Genomic DNA, 18,516 nt, shown 5'->3' with positions numbered 1-18,516 from the left:
TTTGCAAGAAAAATTCTGCTGCTTCCTTGCTCATCTTCGAACAACGTTCAGATTTCTCGACACCATTACGTATCATATCTTACCTTTTTATCACAAACAGATCACAAATATTACTTCTTCTGCATCGAAATAAACCTATGCTTTCTCTTTCGGTGTTAATTTTTATCTAAACAGCTGCTTACTGCACAAATCTCAAACCATCTTGTCATCGAATGTTGTTGTCATATCTTGGGATGATGACTACAAAACCTACAAGAATCTAGACTCCATCCAAAAAAGAGAATTTGTCTTAAGACGTTTATTTTCTGCCACATGATTTTTTTACAGACATTTTCATGGACACTTCTCATCTGAATTAGCAACTGTAATTCCTTAAACTTGAGGAGTGTATTCCATGGGAATACTACTAATAATATGTAATAAAATACATTTTACCACTTGAAATATTTAATTATTTTATTGGTGTGCAAAGATAAACTGCTACAATTAGACCCAATAACTATTTTCGGGTTTCAGAATAGAAGTTAGGACTGTTTAGTTTAAATTGTATCCGTTTATTCTTGTACGCCAATAAATCAATTAAATATTTCATATGATAAAGCGTGTTTTAGCAAATATTCTTACTTAATGAGCAATGCCACCTCTTTCCTCCTAACCAGTCAGAACACATATATCAACTAGTTAATATTCATTCGTCAAATTCAAATCAAAACTCCGTCCTCAATGACCTTCTGGGGTTGACTGGAAATCTTATCCACAGTTTTTCTGATGATGGCATACTACATTCCATCTCCTTTCCCATTAATCTTTTCTAATTGTTCTTTAGAACAACTTTCTTTCGTGTGTATTATCTTAAATTTTCAATCTACAGAAATTTAAATAAATAAAGTATCTTCTCAACCCACATACAGTACCAGCGTTCTACGGTTCCAATATCTTTTATGTTTGGGATCACCATAAAAAAATAAATAAAAATATTGTTTTATTTTCTTGGGAGAAAAACATATGTGGGTATTTGAATTAGTTATATATATTTATTGTAAATTAAATAAATTAATACTTATATTTTATTATAATAAATTAAGCTGAATAAAAATAGTATAGTAAAATATTCTCCCACTTTATTAACCATTTTTCCAACACAATCTATCCTCTACGGTCATTACCATGTGACTTTTAGTAGTATTCTTAAATCTATGGGTGGATGGTCAAATCTTGGCTGTTATATATAATTCTAAGTAAACTGTTTTTCCTAATAGTTCTTAACTCTTTGAAGATACTAGCAAAAACATTTCAACCGTTAAAATGGAATTTTAGTACTACATAATGGTCGACTTGGTTATTTATGACTGATGCATTAATACTTTTATCTCATAATATCATCATTCTGTTCACGTTGTGTCACGTTGTGTTCACGTTTTTTAAATTTAAATAAAAATCTAAAGAAAGCAATAATATTTTTTGTAATATATTTTTTAATATTTTTATTAAAGATTATAAACGAACCTTGTAAATTTTACTGAGGCACCGAAGTGGACATTTCTTCAGCTGTTCGAGGAAGATGACAAGTTTAACGAGAAATATAACTACTAAATTTATGGTAAGTGATTTTAATCTCGGATTAAATAACTAAATTAATTAAATTCAAAGCTTTTATATAAGTAGGATTAATATTCAAAACTACCTATAAAATTACGTTATGTTTCTATTGTTTCTTTCTTATTAAAAAATCAAAAATTTTTATTGATTTTTTATTGATTTGACTGAAGTTAAATTTATGCTTTTAAACATATATCTATATATTTATTAATAATTTCATACCTGTTATGGAAAATGTTTGTAATTTAAAAAGAAAAATTCCCCAATGAATCAGCAAAAAGGAAAAAAACATTTCTGGCTGGTTGGGGAAAAATGGGGAATGAAAAGTATTAGCCGTTAATTCAGTTAGGGCTGTGTTTCTCTCGATCCCCTCATAGCACCCGTGATTTTGTATCATAAAAAATTATGAGCCATGATGTCGACTAGTCATAGGAATAGTGCAGATACTGGTATCTCTGCATAGATCAGGTTCTGGGTTCGCCCTGATGTTCAAGAAATAGGGGTCACTATGACTGACTAAGAATCGGGTCTAAAATTATGAGTGAGAGAACAGAATCACTGACAAAGAATAGTAAGGAAAACAACCATTTAATTAACAGAACAAAGTACAAAGCACGTAAGCATGTAATTTGGAGAGATTGTGATTATTCATGCATTGAGAATTTACAGATAAATGAACCACTAGGTAGCAGCGATCACAGTGTACTGATCTGGGATTTACTTAAAGATGTAACTACCATCAGGTGGTAAAGGGAAGGGTTTTTGCTTTCGTAAAGGCGACTACAGTGGTCTCGGAGATTTTTTAGGTTCTATACAGTGGCACAAACAGATGATGTTACCAACAGCAAATTCAAATGGGAAGCATTCAAGGAAGTAATTTCTGAAGCTACTAGGCTTTTTGTTCCAAGTAAGAAATACTGCTCTAGGTTCAAGCCCAAATTGGATGTCAGATGAACTAATGAGACTCGTGGCAGAGAAGAAAAATGCATGGGATGCATAAAAATTAACTAGTGGCACGGAAGCCTACGATAGATATAAGCTGGTCTGTAACCAAGTCACAAAGGAGGTTAGGCAAGCAAAGACAGAGTACGAGAAATCTTTGGCAAAGTATGCAAAGGAAAACAGCAAAGACTTCTTTACTTATATAAACTCTAAAAGGAAGGGGATGAATCAGATTGGTCCACTTGATATTGATGATTCAATTGTTGATGATTCTGCTCAGGTAGCTTACAAACTAAATGAGTATTTTGCCTCTACATTCACACATGAGGAGTTATTCAAGGAGGAGAGGGCCAGATGTTTATCAAACTCTAACAGAAAGTTAAATGATTTTGTAATAACTGAGAGCAAAGTGGAGGAGAAATTGTTGAAGTTAAACCTAAAAAAAGCACCTGGGGTGTATGGGATCTATCCAATTATATTAAAGGAAGCCAGCAAATGAAGTCCCCACGGACTGGAGATGTGCAAATGTATCTTCAATTCACAAAGGGGGATCAAAAAGTGACACAAGTAATTAGAGACCTGTTAGTTTGACTTCTATTCCAGGAAAAATAATGGAGTCACTGGTTAAAGAAGCATTGCAGGATCATTTAGACAGGACTGTAGCAATAATTCAGACAGCATGGTTTTGTTAAGGGGAAGTCTTGTCTGATCAATTTTATTGGATACTGTGATGTGGTCACAAAGGAACTGGATGCAAAAAATAATTTTGATATCATATACTTGAATTTCAGGAAAGCTTTTGATACTGTTGTAATGATACTGTTACAGCATGACGATGTTGTAATGATACTTCTGTTGCACGTGGAAGATTACTGTACAAATTGGAGCAGTATGACGTTAAGGGTAAGTTGCTACAATGGATAAAAGGATGGTTGAGTGGGAAAAGATAAAGAGTGGTGGTCAATGGGTACTGCTGTACGTGAACTAATATTATTAGTGGTGTCCCTCAGGGTTCGGTGTTGGGCCCATTGTTGTTTTGTATATTTATCAATGATATTGATGAAGGCATATCAAGCTTAATGTCAAAGTTTTCAGATGATAGAAAGGTTGGCAGGGTTGTTAATAACAGTAATGACAGTATGCTACTCCAACTGGATCTAGATAATTTGGGCAGATGGGCTAAGAAGTGGCAACTGAAGTTTAACATTGACAAATGCAAAGTACTGCATATGGGTAGCAGTAACCGCAGAGAAATGTACCAACTATGTGGTGTTACACTCAGGATAGTGGAGAATGAAAGAGACATGGAGGTAATTGTGCAGTCAAATATGAAGCTTTCTGAGCAGTGCAGACAGGCTGCCAGAGTAGGTCATGGGGTCTTGTCAATGATATACGGGAATTTTGCGAGCAGGGATAAGGAGGCGATTATCCCCTGGTATAAGGCAATGGTCAGGCCAAACCTTGAGTACTACGTACAGGTCTGGAAGCCTCATTTTAGGAAGGATGTACAGTTGCTAGAACAAGTACAGAGAAGGGCAACAAGACTGGTGAAGGGAACAAAGGGGGTGCTCTTATGAAGAAAGGCTTCTGCAAATTGCAGCTTCTGGAGACTGACACCTGCGAGGCGATCTGATTGAGGTATATAAGGATTGAGCAGGCTTAATGTTGAGGAGGATTCTTCCTCTTGCTCAAATTACAAACCTGAGGGGGCATAGATTCAAACTGAAGAAAGACAGTTGAAGAGTAGATGTGCGGAAGTTTTCCTTTAGCCAGCGGGTAGTTGATTGCTGGAACAAACTTCCATCTGTGGTTGTGGAACTTGATAGCTTAAATAAATTCAAGGCAGAACTAGACAAACATTTGGAATGAATGAATCAGCGAAATGGGAAGGGTTTTTTTTTTTTTTTTTTTGGCTGCTTTTATAAGCTTGCTTTCTTGCATAATGTGCCTGTACTAATGCTAATGCTAATGCCACACTCACACAAAACAATTCATTTCTGAGACTTCAGGGCGGCGAATAGGGGAAACCCTGGAGCCCGCCAAAAAAAATAATAAAATACTTTTTTTTTGAGACTTCAGGGCAAATTGGCCTGAAAACAAAACAATCTGATACACTAATTCTTACTTAAGACTAGATTCAACACAATCAGGACTGTGCAAATCATGCTTATATTCAATATTGAAGATATCTATACATAGATACAATCTATACAATCTATACATATTGTTGGCCAAGAATTAGCATCCAAGTAAGAAAATGCCATTGAGATGAATTTCTTACCGTTTAGACCGAGCGCTAGAGATTGGCAAACTAATCGAAATTTCCCACGGCTTCGGGCGAATTCTCCTCGTTAGCTAACAGCCCTTTCTCCCTTTTTCATAGTTGGTCCCGGCGTTTCTCTACGCTTTTCGCAGTTTTAGGAGGCTCCTTCCATAATCAAAAAGCTACTTCTGTCTTTTTTGGTATACTTCCCCCCTCCACCTCTCAGATTCTCTGAGACCACAGATCACCTGTTATGATCTTTGTAGACTACATTCTATGGTTTTATTACGATCTTTGTAGACTACATTCTATGGTTTTATTACGATCTTTGTAAACTACATTCTATGGTTTTATTACGATCTTTGTAGACTACATTCTATGGCTTTGCTACGATCTTTGTAGACTATATTCCATGGCTTTGTCTTATCATCTACTGAGAAATCTTCTTCTGTATGTGTTTGTATAAAGTTCCCAGTGAGACAAAGTCAAGTGGCAAAAAAGGAGTTCATTACAGTTTTTCGGTTTAGTTTCTGAAGTCGTAGTGACATTTATTGTTAGGAACGACGTTTGATGCCAGGCTGGAGTTACAGCCTGGCATCAAACATACAGTGTGTATATGTTGGAGGCATGTGCGAGTTATTGTTGAGATATCTGGTAGTTTCTCGCCATAAATTACTTAAATATAGGTCTATTGCTTGCTAGGAGACACAAAGATTCTACTGTTATATCTTCGTGAAGTCAATGCAGATGGAAAGGAAGATAAAGAGAAAAGAAATAAAACCTAATGTATATACAACGCCAGTGTGTTAAAGCTCTACGGTGCAAAGCTTAGAAATATTCTCTATTCTTAGCAGTTGATGTCATTCACCCTGAGATAAAAATGAAAAGTATAATACAATGGATTTTAACTAAACGTAATTGTGTAATATATCAAATGAATAAGGTAATCTGATATTAATTTTTAACTCAAAAATTACTTTATAATTGTATTTGTGAGAAGTGGGAGTATTTCATTCAGGCTGTTTCTTTTGCACTCACTGGCCAAAAATTTAGAAACCTTTTACAATTGGCGTCAACAGATAAACGTTGTAAGTCATCTGATATGATCACAATTTCCTTGATATCAGATAAATACTGTAAGCTTTTCTAGGGCTTCTTAGCCATGCCAATCGCCCCTGTGGTGTTGGTATAATCACCGTCCTCTCCACCCCGGGTGGAAAAGGCCTGAGTTCCAATTCTGTTAATGACGCAAGGAATTTTTATGGGCCTTATTCATAACGTGCGGAGTTAGACGCCCTCAAGTGAGAGTAGCATGGTTTTTTCTCCAGGAAATATTCGTATATACTCATTGTATAAATAAACAATGAGTGAAAGACGAAAGGAGAATGCAGCTGCAAAAGGAAAAAATGAGACAGAAAGTTAATACTCCAAGAACTACCATAGGAGTTTAAAGCGAATTGCATGACAGAATAGAAGATTCAGTGTGCAGAAAATGGCTGAAAAATTTAATTTTAGCAAAAAAAGACCCATTTCTAAACTGTGCGCCGGAGTTGAAGAATTTGGGATTTGGTAGTTCGCGTGCCTATACGAAAGCCATTTCTTTCTGTAAAAAAATCGAAAGATTCGACTGGAGTGGTGCTGCCAACGTCAAGTCTGGACAATAGGACAGTGGATAAAGATCATGTAGTCTAATGAGTCTTGATTTACACTTTTCTGCACCAATGGTAGGGTGAAAGTGTGGCGTGAACCTCATGAAGCCATGCATCCTGTGTCTTGTGTCCACTACTCGAGCGGGTGGAGGTGGTATCACGATGTAGGGTATGTTGATACGGATTTGGAATGGATTGGATTTCGATTTTATTGGCGCAAAAGCAACTAAGGCTATGGTGCGCCATGTTGCTACGGACTGAGTCCATCAAGAAGGTTGTGTTACCTACAATAAATATCTTTTGATCGTATCGGACCAACTTCACTCTGCAATGTTTTATTTTTATCTGGATGGATGATTTCAATAAACAACGCAACTATCCAATGTGCAAAAATTGTATCTGAATAGTTTGAGAGACATTTCCAAGGTTTCTCTGACCGCCTAATTCTCCAGACCTGAATTCAATTAAGAATATTTGGGGAATGTTGGAAAGAGCAGTTCGGCTTCGCAGTTCTCTACTGACCACAATAGAGCAGTTTGAAAAATATCCTGATGGAAGAATTGTCAAATATGGAGCTAGACTCTCTCTCTCAAACACCTAGTGGAATCCATGCGACGACATGTATGACTATAATTCAGTCAAAAGGTCGTACAACGAAATAGTGAATAAAGTTTTCTAATTTTTTGGCTATTGAGTGTATAGTGTTGTCTAATTCGATCTGTATGCCTAATGCCAAAATAGTCAGTTGATTATTAATAAAGTTGGTAAATCTGATTTATGTGTGCGTGGGGAAGTGAAGAGCAATGAAAACGTATTTTCGTTTTAAATAAATTCACTATTAATAAGTTTTCCCATAATTTGACATTTTATAAACTTTTTGGGTCTAATTTTACGCTCTTGTCCCAAATTCATAAAATTTAATAATAATAATAATCATTTATTTGCAAATATGATTAGTTACATAAAGATATGCAATATATAAAAATATTTGTACCTCGAGATCGTCATAGCAAGAGTGGTTTATAGCCCTAAGGATGAAAAAGCCTAGGATGAAATTACGCTCTAAAACGTTTACTTTTAATCCCAAGAAAGCAAGCATTAGAAAAATTATCCACATGAAGCAACGACAAACACGAATATGGGGGAAAGAAGCATCTAATTTTCTAAAAATCTTATTAAATTTCATCAAAGAAAGGAGTGTGAACACTTTACAGCGCTAAACATCCTCTCTACCAAATTAAGAATGAGGATTATTTGGAATTAACTAGAAATGATTCTAAATGGTCAACTCATTAGAATTCTGGGTAGCCCAGATGAAAATTTACTTTCTTTTCTCCATACCTACCATCATAGCAACTAACGTATCATTGTATCTTTTTCTTGGCTCTTAATTTAAAATTATGCATAAAACAAAACATCAAAAATATTTTTCAGGAATGACTGATATGTGCACGAATATAAACCATTTTGATATTTTTCATAAGAAGATTTTAAGAATTAAGTTTAATTGTACAGTGCATTTTTTTTTCTATAAAAATGCACATTCCCAATGAAAACACTATTCTCTTCATTTAAATTATCAGAACATATTTTAGCTCAGCAAAATAACCATTGAAAATGCGTTTATTCAACTCCCAACTATTATTTCCTGAATAAATATTTATGATAAAGCAAACATACCATTAAGAGGGCCTCTTTAATCCTGTTTACATACAAAGATTTCAAAGCCCAGTAATTAAATCTTTTAAGGATCTAATTGGGTCAGTGGAACTTAGGACACTTGATAGATGGTGCAATTTGTACTAATTGCTTCTGTAGAATACCCTCCCCAAGTATGTGCTACCAAGGAGAACGGAGTCGAGTGAGAAAGGGTAGAGATGCGTGCCAAAATGTTTAATAAGTACTATTACGTAAAGGAGTTAATTTTAATAAGGGATGCATTAATCTCTGCAAAAGTAAACACAGTATCCCTCCATTGAATGATTATCTAGTTATATTTCTAAAAGGAATATTTTTGTGTTCACTTTAAGAAGCAGCTGCAGTGGTAAAATATTTTATCTAAAACTAAATATCGTATACTCCCCACTCCGACCCTCCCCACCTGTTCTTCTGTCTTTTCTGGAGTATTTCATAGCTTAAGAAATGATGTCGTGCTTACGTTCACCCGAAATTGTTCTCCTCCATCTTTACTGCAAAACAGCAGCCTCTTTTAATGCATTCAAACCCAATAAGATTTTTTTTCGAGCAACATAAGCTACTCAAATACACCATGATATTTTGCATCTTCGTGGAACCACCTTCACAGCAGGGGACATCCTTCTCTTCTTGAGTGACGATAGTGTCATAATCCAAGAAACTCAGACGTCCTCTACTTTACTACATAGGGTGGCACGTGCAAATGACCTGAGGGATAGAGAGGGCAATCATTTAACACTGTCAGCGGAGGATCGGGCGATAGTACGAGTTATATTTGAGACAGCTTCAGAAGGTGTCTATCGGTACTTATTCAACATGCGTCAGGTTGGTGATATAATCAACCTAGATGTAAGTTTGAAACTACGTATATAGTTGGAGGATTGCGACAAACTTTGAAGGTACTGATGGAGGAGGAGGTAATCGCAATGAGACCAACGAGAGAAACTTGTGCAAATTTATGGGTTTAATATTTGTCAGCTGCATAAGTTCGCATCTATAAGAACATAAGAACACCGCCTTGTTAAAGAAAGAGATGGATCGTGTGATGTTTAAGGTTTCGAAAGATTGCCCTCGGTACTGATGGCTTTCAGTAATCTAACTTGTATTGTGACGGTCTGCACGCTCTTCCATCAACAGAACACTTTCAATTTTAATGCATCCTGTAGATGCATTAAAATTGAATGCTTTCGCAATTTTGTTTCTAAAAATATGTACTAAGCAAAGAGCAGCAATTCAGAGTGCCAAAATGAAAGACTGGTCTTAATAAAGTAGGATATCTTAAATGTTTCTATCATAAACACGCTCTGAATATTTCAGTCTGAATTTTCTGATAGACTGATAATACGCCTGATCACAGAATTTGGAGGTTGTATACTTTGAATTATTTCACATATCGTAATGTACTCGTCTAAACATGTTGGAAAAGATTATTATTTGAATTTTAGAGAAAGCACAGTCTACCAAATTTCATAAAAATACTTTTATGCAGAACATATTTGTGCTATGAATGTGGACAAACAGGCCAAAGCTAATAAGAGAACCGGTGCTTTAAAAAAGTGCCTAAAAATAGGAGTGGGTGAACCTGTCTGGTTCGAACTCAGGTAAAAATGCATTTGATATTTTACATGTATGACTATATCGTCCTTTAAAATAAATTACAATTATTGCACAAAAATTATCTGAACCTAGAAACTGCTATATAAAGTTGTCCATAAGAAAAACGCCAACTTTGTTGAAAGTCTGACCCTGAAATTTGTTGATTGTGATGAAAAAAGCTGAGATTCTCAAAAGTTCACTGAGAGTTAAAATCAATTCTTGGGATTTGAAAATCGGTCGGAAAATTTTTTGGATTTTTTTATTGCTATTATTTATTTATTTTATTTTTTCTTAATTTTACTGCTAAATAAAACCTATTGCAAAAGGAATCAGGTCAAAAGCTTGTTTAGTCTTTGAGTTCAAAGTTCAAAGAGCGTTCCGGATAGAGGGACATGAGCAAATTATTATATAAATATCATATACCATAAGAGGATAGAAATTATATCTATCATGCTGATGGCTCCTTTTTAAGGAGTATGCTTTAAGATGTGAAAGCTTTGGGTGTAATATCTTCACCATATATAAAAGTTTACATTCACATATGGAAAGTATTTTTGTTTCTGCTTCAAAGAATGAATGGAGTGTTTAATTTAGCTGCTTCCAACACGTGTTAAAACTTATTGAAATTGTCCACCTTATTCTTGAATACATGCTCAGACTCTTGGTCATATTCGATGACCCCTTTTGTACTCTTTGGCAATGGTTTTTATAACATTTGCGTATGGTTGCCAAAATGAGAAAAATTACTTTTTCATTTGGACTGCACAAATTTTTAAGCATCTTGTACTATATCCTACAGTTCCTAAGGTGATTTTTATAAACTTATATCCCTTGAAGGATCGCAAAAGCATTTATAACGTACTTTTCTTTGATACAAGCTTATCACAGATATCGTAGGGGAACCTGGAACACAATGGAACAGAAACGTTTTCTTATTAATTTTTATTGTGAAACACTTTTATGATAAAGCTCTTGGTACCCCTACTTTAAACATTAGATCTCCTAAGCACCTCAATAAGCGAATAAAACGCTACTTGTACTTCATTTAACACACCCATGGGGTACAACTGAAAATATAATAATGTCAGTTCTCGATTTTATGAGAAAAACTAATGTCCAACCCTACAACATTAATACTCAAAATTTGGAAACACCGATAAGCATAAAACGAAATTAAACAAAACAGGCTATATATAAAAATTCAAAATATCAGTTTAAAATTACATTATCATTGGATCAGATTTGAAGCTTAGTCACTCTCACATATTTTAAGGAAAAATTAAGTCCGGATTTCAAGATTTTTAATCTATACAATCTTCATTTCAAGTTTATAAGTGAGATATCAACACCACCAGCAGGGTTGTCGAGATGGTGTTGGGTGGGGGAACATGTTGGACCCGGGTCCAAACATGGTGTAAAGAGACTGGGCTATTGGCACAAGTTACAGAAAAGAGAAATTAGATGGAAAAGGAGAGCCCCTTGAGGCTATCCCTCCACTGCTCCTGCTGGGTCTTAACGTTCTTGACCAGAGGATATGTAGCAATTCTGCCTTTGTTTTGTCCATACAACGCCTTTTTTCTGCATCTTAGTGACTGACACTCCGACTTCACTTACTGGCTTCATGGACCAATTAACCATGTTGCTTTTCATTAGCTAGTTCTCCAATTCCATTAATTCTTCAATGTAGAAGACATTATTTTCCAGAAATATCAAACCGAACAAGAATAAAGTCGTCTTTCAGAAGCTGATTTTCTAAATCGTCAGGATCATCAGTGCTTATTGTTTCCAGCATTTCAGTTATGGAGCCATTTGTACATCTTTACTGATAACAGATAGTGTTTAAAAAATAACTCACTGCATGAAACAGAATGGAGCATACTGAATCACTAAGCACATGGTACACTGAAATGTTTCTTTGTACCCAAATACGAGATGGTTTATTTTATCCCAATCGCTCTCTTTTGAAAGCTGTGTATATCACCTGTAGACAAATATGACTTACCTGGGCTAAAAGGATTTTGGATAGGATTTCAAATGATCGCTACTGCAGACAGATGTATACAAAAAGCAATGAGCAATATCGAAGTAGCTACTCCAACAAAAATTTACATTATCTTATCAGAAATAGCAAGTTACATACATAGTATAAACAAACATGGACGGACAACACTTTTAAACAGACTTCAGCAAGTAGATGAATTATTCGCCACTGGAGCAACACCTCTCTGTCACTGATTCCTTTAGAGTGTCGGCAATATTTATTGTCCACCTGATGATACACCAGGAAAAAAAAGTTGCGCGGATGCTTGTTGTAAACCACAAGACATTTCTACATACAGTATATCAGAAGGTTTGAGACCTTCCACTATAATGTCAGTATTCTTATTCGTGACTAGTACCTTAGGAGGAAGGCTAACAACTTGTCTTCCCCATCCCCCCAAAAAAACAGAAGTAGAAGAAATAAAACAAAAAAGAAGAAATGTTGGTTCATTGAGTTTGAAGTTGAACTGAATATTTTTTAAAAGTTATTTCTTCATCTCCTCTTGAGAAAAGAAAAGTGTGAAAAAGTTCGCAGGTTCTCCCCCTATTTTGCGACCAATCTTTTGCTGATAAAAAGAATAGCAAATGACTAGGAGGTTTATATGAATTCATGTATAACTTTGTATTAATACCACATAAAAGCATCTTTCTGATCAATTTTTTTCCTTCTTTTCTCCCCAACAAAAACGCCTGACTACTGTTATTTATCACAAGTCCGTGTGGACCGTGCCCAACAACCAAAGCTTAAAAAAAAAAACATTGGCTATACAGTGTATTTCAACTACCATCACCGTTTATTCTACATGCAACTGGGTAGGCAAGAAGAATTTAAATAATGTGACTGGTATTTTTATGGCAAGCCGGTTCGTGCACATCTGCACGTTCGTATTGTGTATGTAAAGTGGCCACCAGTCGTGAGAGATGGCACATCTTGCTGCATTTTTTTAACCGTATTTTCATTTTTATTCCACACCTACCCAACCATTCAGATTGTAATTAAATATGCCCTGTTTTGGTGAGGTACTGCCAAAAAGAGAGGCAAATGGTCTTTTAGTAATATGTCTACTTATTGATGTTTGGTCGATCTATAAACACACGAGAGCACGTTCCCACAATGCAAATGTTTCGTGCCACTTTGTCGTTGGGCATTCTATATTAGTCGCGTTCTTTTTCAAAACTTTTATTTTAATAAGATGGCACCTTTGTTGAATTGTCGAATGTGGTGTTTTCATTAAAGAAAAAAATATTACAACTCTCTTCAGAAATCGGTACAAGCTTCGCGTAGCAACTTCCTTTCCTTATATAATGGTTTGAAAACCATTATATTTGTGCCATTACGATAATATCCTCATTATGGTAATATCCTGATTACTTGGATATTGTCATTAGTGAGAAAAATAAATACTTTTTAAATATGTAAATTAGTTTAAACAAATTCCTTGAGCAGGATTTCGTTGCATCTTGTAAATACCAGATGCAATGGAATATCAGAACATCTGTTACTAATGTAATGTAATTAAACTGGGTTAATGCGAAGGGAAATAAGATAAAATAATTTAGAGCATTCTCCAACTTCATTTGCTGAATTTTTATTGTTAACAACCGATACATGTAGAAAGAAACAGAAGAGAAAATATGAGACACAGTAATTTACAGACAAAATGAGGCACTGATGCCTCACGGCCTTAGTGAGGCATCAGTGAGCGTCCGTCTATCTCTCAAAATGAGGACAGAGTGGAAATTATGGCAAGAGATCGTCCTTTGACCCTCAGAATGATGGCTGGTGAGTTGGATGTGAATAAGGAGACGATTCGTCAAATTATTCTTGAAAATTTAAGGAAAAGGAAAATCTGTGTAAAATTTGTGCTGTACAGTCTCAGGGATGAGCAGTAGCAACAAAGTGTGTCATCATGCGAAGACTTCATCCAGACTTCTTGAGACAATCCCAATTTCCTCGACTGTCTCTGGAGATGTGTGTTGAGCGTTTCAGTGCGACCTACAGACGAGCGTCAGAGCATGCAGTGGACTTCACAATCATCACCAAGGCTCAAAAAGTTTCATTTTCAGTAGTCAAAAATCAAGATGCTGAACATGTTTTTCAACAAACAGGGTGTGATTCGCAAGGAATTTGTACTTGAAGTGGAGAGAGTCAATGCTGCGTTCTACGTACAGGTGCTTTAAAGCTATTGAAGCGCATTTCCCGGGGGAAGCAGCAATTTTGAGAGAAAGGTATCTGGTTCTTGTTGGCATCTGCACTTGTGTGAAGACATTTCTAACGAAACATGACATTGTACAGATCAACCAAACACCTTACTCTCCCGATCTAGCACCAGCAGACTTATTTTCCAAGGTGAAAACTGCCCTCAAAGGAAGGAGATTTCATGATGTTGAAAAATATATATATTTTTTTTTAAATTTAAAATTTACTGAAAGGAGAGGAAACAGCCTGCATTCGTCGTAACGTGTACTCAACGAGGAGCCCAAAGCATAACACAGGGATGCTGATTCATATTTACTCAATTGTTTCCCACAGTTTTTACAAATTTTATGGTTGTAGATCTCTACACTGAAGAGTATTCCGCTTGGTCCCACAGGTGCTCAAATAGATCAAGATCTGGTGACTGGCCGTCGAATTCATTCTTATGTTCCTGAAACTAGTTCTGTGCAATTCTGACCTTCTAGTGCATTATTCTGTGGGAAAAACTCATTTGAATACACTGCAGCCATGAAGGGTTACTCCTGATAAAAAAAAAAAAAAAAAACTGTCATATTAGGGCCACCCGAGAGCCCACTCATCTGGTCGGTTTTGCTGGTCAAAAAACCTGAGTTTCCGAGCTGAGGAAACTTTGCTGTCCACGCCTGAGACCGATTAACTCATTCACGTAGTGAAAAACGCCCATAAAAGTTCCTCAAGTCATTGATAGGATTCGAACCTGGGCCTTTTCCATACGGTTTTAACGCTTGCTACCCATGCGGACGTTGATCGTGGTCAGAAACAATTCCAGATAGCCTGTGGCACCCAAATGTTGATCTAATTAAACATTCCCTGCTCCATTACACTATCTCATCGCCACCAGCTTGCACCGTTGATACCTAGTAAGGCGAATCCATGGATTCATGCTGTTTCAACCACATTATGATCATCCCGAAGAGCAGCATGGAACAGAAAGAACTGAATTCGTCAGAACAGGCAACGTTTTTGCAATCCTCCACTAGTCAGTGTTAGTGTTCCTGAGCCCACTGTAATATTACATCACCGCAGTACTCCATCCGTGAGAAGGTACGACGAGTTGTGCATTCTGATATGCCTCTTTGATTTCTGCTGTTGTACTGGGTTCTTATTTGAGTTACTGCAGCTTTTCTATTATATTGCACAAGTCTTATCAGCTCCCATTATCCTCTCACATCAACGAGTTGTTTCCGACCACAGGATCACCATTTGCTAAATGTTCTTGGCTCATTGAACAAAACTCGGTGTACTCGACACGCACTCTTACATGGAAACCACAGCATGTTACCAGTCTCCGTGATCCTCATATAGGCGCGTCTGGCACAAACTACCATGTTCAAACCCATTTAAATCTTTTGTTTTGCTTATCTTGCACTGCGTTACGTAAAGAACACCCCTGTGTATCTGTCTGCTTGCTTTACATCCAATGGTATAAACATGTGATGCCTTTTATTGAAGGAACGCTCCATTTCATCAAAACGGTAGGTTTTGATGAAATGGAAAGAAACTGCAAGCGACCATGCAGTGTATATGGAATCTCCATCGTAGTTAGACGACATGAGAGATCGCTGTTTGCCACTTTCATAAAGAGTTCGGTTCGATTCCCGTGAACAACTGTAGGAATTTCAAAAACACTCTCCAATCGAGGTTTGGAATTGGCCGATCTCAAGCGCAGGGAGTAGGAGTTCCCCGTAAGTTACTCCAGGCTTTTCAACACACTGGAGGGAAAACCCGAGTTTTGGGAAGGAAAAAGCCATGCAACCCTCTCCTGAGACCGAATAACTGAGCTATGTTGTGAAAAAAGGCATTGACGGGATTCGAAGTGAGATTTTTTCCAACTGGGTGTGTTGGATGGTGATTATATCAACTAATACTATTAGTCGATCATGGGAGTGGGTCACTAGGTTTGTACCTTCTGGAAACTCTAATGTTTTCGACCAAATAAGCAGAAACATTAACTAGAAAACGATGGCAGTTTATGCACAAATTACATCTTGTATTGCACGATGAGCTTCGAAATTTCATTAACCAAGAACCAAGGGAAAATTTTCAAAATTCCTCAAAACTTTAAAAAAATTATACTATTGGCTGATTTGAGCTCGGATTGAGGAATAAAATTTAAAAAAAAATTGTTAATATGAACGATAATTATCAAATTTAAATCCAGGATAAAAATGTATTTACTTACATATTAAATAAATATTTTTATATTTACATAAATATTAATGCGAAGAAAGGATGAGATCTTATTTTAAAACAAGAACATGAAGAAGATACCGAGATGGATGAATAATGAGCTAACCACTTCAACAGAACAGAAAAAGATGGCATGTGGAAATTATTAGTATTGGCGTTAGTAGTGACAAATGATGCAAGGAAGCAAGCTGATATAGCATCATCCAAAAAAACAAATAAATAAAATAAAACTAATAATTTGTCTAAATCCTCCTTAAATTTATTCAAACTCCCACCTCCACAAAATCAGATGGAAATTTGTTCCAACTATCGATCTCTCTGGCCGCAAGCAAATGTTTTCACATCTGTTTTTCAATCATCCTTTTTCAGTTTATATTTACACCCCCTTAAATCATCCACATTTATTTTACTTAATCTGTTTAAGGCCATAAGTTACTGCTTTGTATTAAAGTGTGGTTGAGTGGCAGGTAGTATACATGGGCACTGCTCCTAGCCCCTTACCGTTTACAATATTTATTAATGATATTGATGACGGCATATCAAACTTATTGTTTAAATTTGCATATGATACAAAGGTTGGCAGGGTGATTAATAGAGGAATCAAGGCATACTACTGCAAGAAGACCTGTGAGAAATTGAGGTTTAACATTTACTGCATATGAGCAACAGTAATCCAGAATAATATAGGAACTGGGTGGTACTACACTTAAGGTGGTAAAAAATGATACAGATCTAGGGGAAATTCAACATGATAATTCTGGCATAAAGTTCTCTGAGAAGTGCAAATGGGCTAATAAAACAGCTCACTGGGGTTCTCTCAATGATATACAGGAATTTTGTCAGCAGAGACAAGGAGGTGATCACAAGATTGTATAAGCCTTATAAGGCAATGGTTAGGCCTCAATTTTGAGTACCGCATACTGGTGTGGAAGCCGCATTTTAAGAAAGGTGTGGATCTCTTGAGAGGAGTACAGAGAATACCAGCCATTAGTAATAAACACCAAACGCTTCTCTTACCACAATACTTTGGTTCTGAAAATTGCAATTCTTAGAAATTACGCACCTCCGAGAAGATCAAATTGAAGTGCACAAGGCTTTAAATGTATTGAGTAAACTTAATGACGACAATGGTATCCTTACACTTTACCAGACAGCACACACACACACTCATGGTGACATAAATTTTAAAAAAAGACGAAGGCAGGACAGATGTGCGCAAATTTCATTCAGTCAGGGGTTAATTGATTGTTGGAACAAGTTACAATCTAATATCGGAAGTAGTTAAAATAAATTTAAGGATATTTATTATTTGTTGTCGGTTTTAGGCGCATCACCAACTAACACCAATATTGCTCTCTGTATATTGTCTATAAATTGCGTGTATTCTGTGGTTGATTTTGTGCTTGCTGGACGAAACACTCGAGTTTCCGAGAGAAAAACCATGCCCCCTTTGCCACATTGTAAAAAAAAAGGCCCATAAAGCTCCTCACCTCATTGACGGGATTCGAACTCAGGTCTTTTCCATCCGGTTTGGAGCGGAGGACGATTCAACCATCTGTTACCCACGAGAGCTGAATTTAAGGAAGAATGAAATGTATTATCAGAGGGAATGTTTAGATGAGAGTAGTTCATTTTTTTTTTGTTTATTTTATTATTATTTTTTTTTATTTGGCTTGTGGTGTTTAAACTTGCTTATTTGCAATATTTGCTACTACTACTAACACCCTCGTAGGTAGCACAGTTGATAGAATCGCCGTTCTCCCCCACAGCGGGTGGAAAATACGGGCTCAAGTCCCGTCGATGACAAGAGGAATTTTTATGGGCCTTTTCCACAACATGGCTGAGTTAGTCGGTCTCAGGTGAGGATAGCTTAGTTTTTCGTTCTGGAAACTCAGGATTTTCCACAAACAGAAAATCGACCAAAGAACACATGCAATTTACATACGGTACACGAAGCAATATGGCCTTAGTCACTAATGCTCCTAAAACTCAACTACTACTACTAATAATAATAATAATAAGAAGAAGAAGAAGAAGAAGAAAAAAGGACCTAGCAGCAATGAGCCTCCCAGAGAACACTCAAGTGGACCTCCCGAAAGCCGTGATCCTGAACACATTTATTTCAGTTAGTTAAGAAACACATAAAATCTAATGAAGTGCATCCAATTGATGCTAGTGAACAATGCAATGTTGAGTCTGCCTGCATTGGGAAAGAAAAAATGAGAGTAGGTGTGTGTTATAAACGTAATGAATCTGATGAGCATAATCAGAAATTGTGCAGAGAAATAGAGTGGGCCAGTAAATCA

The 18,516-nt window shown here is 36.3% G+C and overlaps 1 long non-coding RNA gene across 2 annotated transcripts in view; it reads left to right on the top strand.

The window, feature by feature from the left end:
• Positions 1-18,516, top strand: part of LOC150080126 (uncharacterized) — a 306,965-nt gene that overhangs the window by 198,903 nt on the left and 89,546 nt on the right. For both annotated transcript variants that reach the window (XR_016547402.1, XR_016547401.1), the window contains exon 2: positions 1,494-1,600. This is a non-coding gene — a long non-coding RNA (uncharacterized LOC150080126). The remainder of the gene's footprint in view (positions 1-1,493; positions 1,601-18,516) is intronic.

Source organism: Mastigoproctus giganteus, chromosome 9, assembly GCF_048544385.1.
Source record: "Mastigoproctus giganteus isolate SK-2022 chromosome 9, ASM4854438v1, whole genome shotgun sequence".
NCBI classification, from domain to species: Eukaryota; Metazoa; Arthropoda; class Arachnida; order Uropygi; family Thelyphonidae; genus Mastigoproctus; species Mastigoproctus giganteus.
Note: the sequence above shows the minus strand (reverse complement) of the source record. Positions and strands in the feature narration are given on the sequence as shown.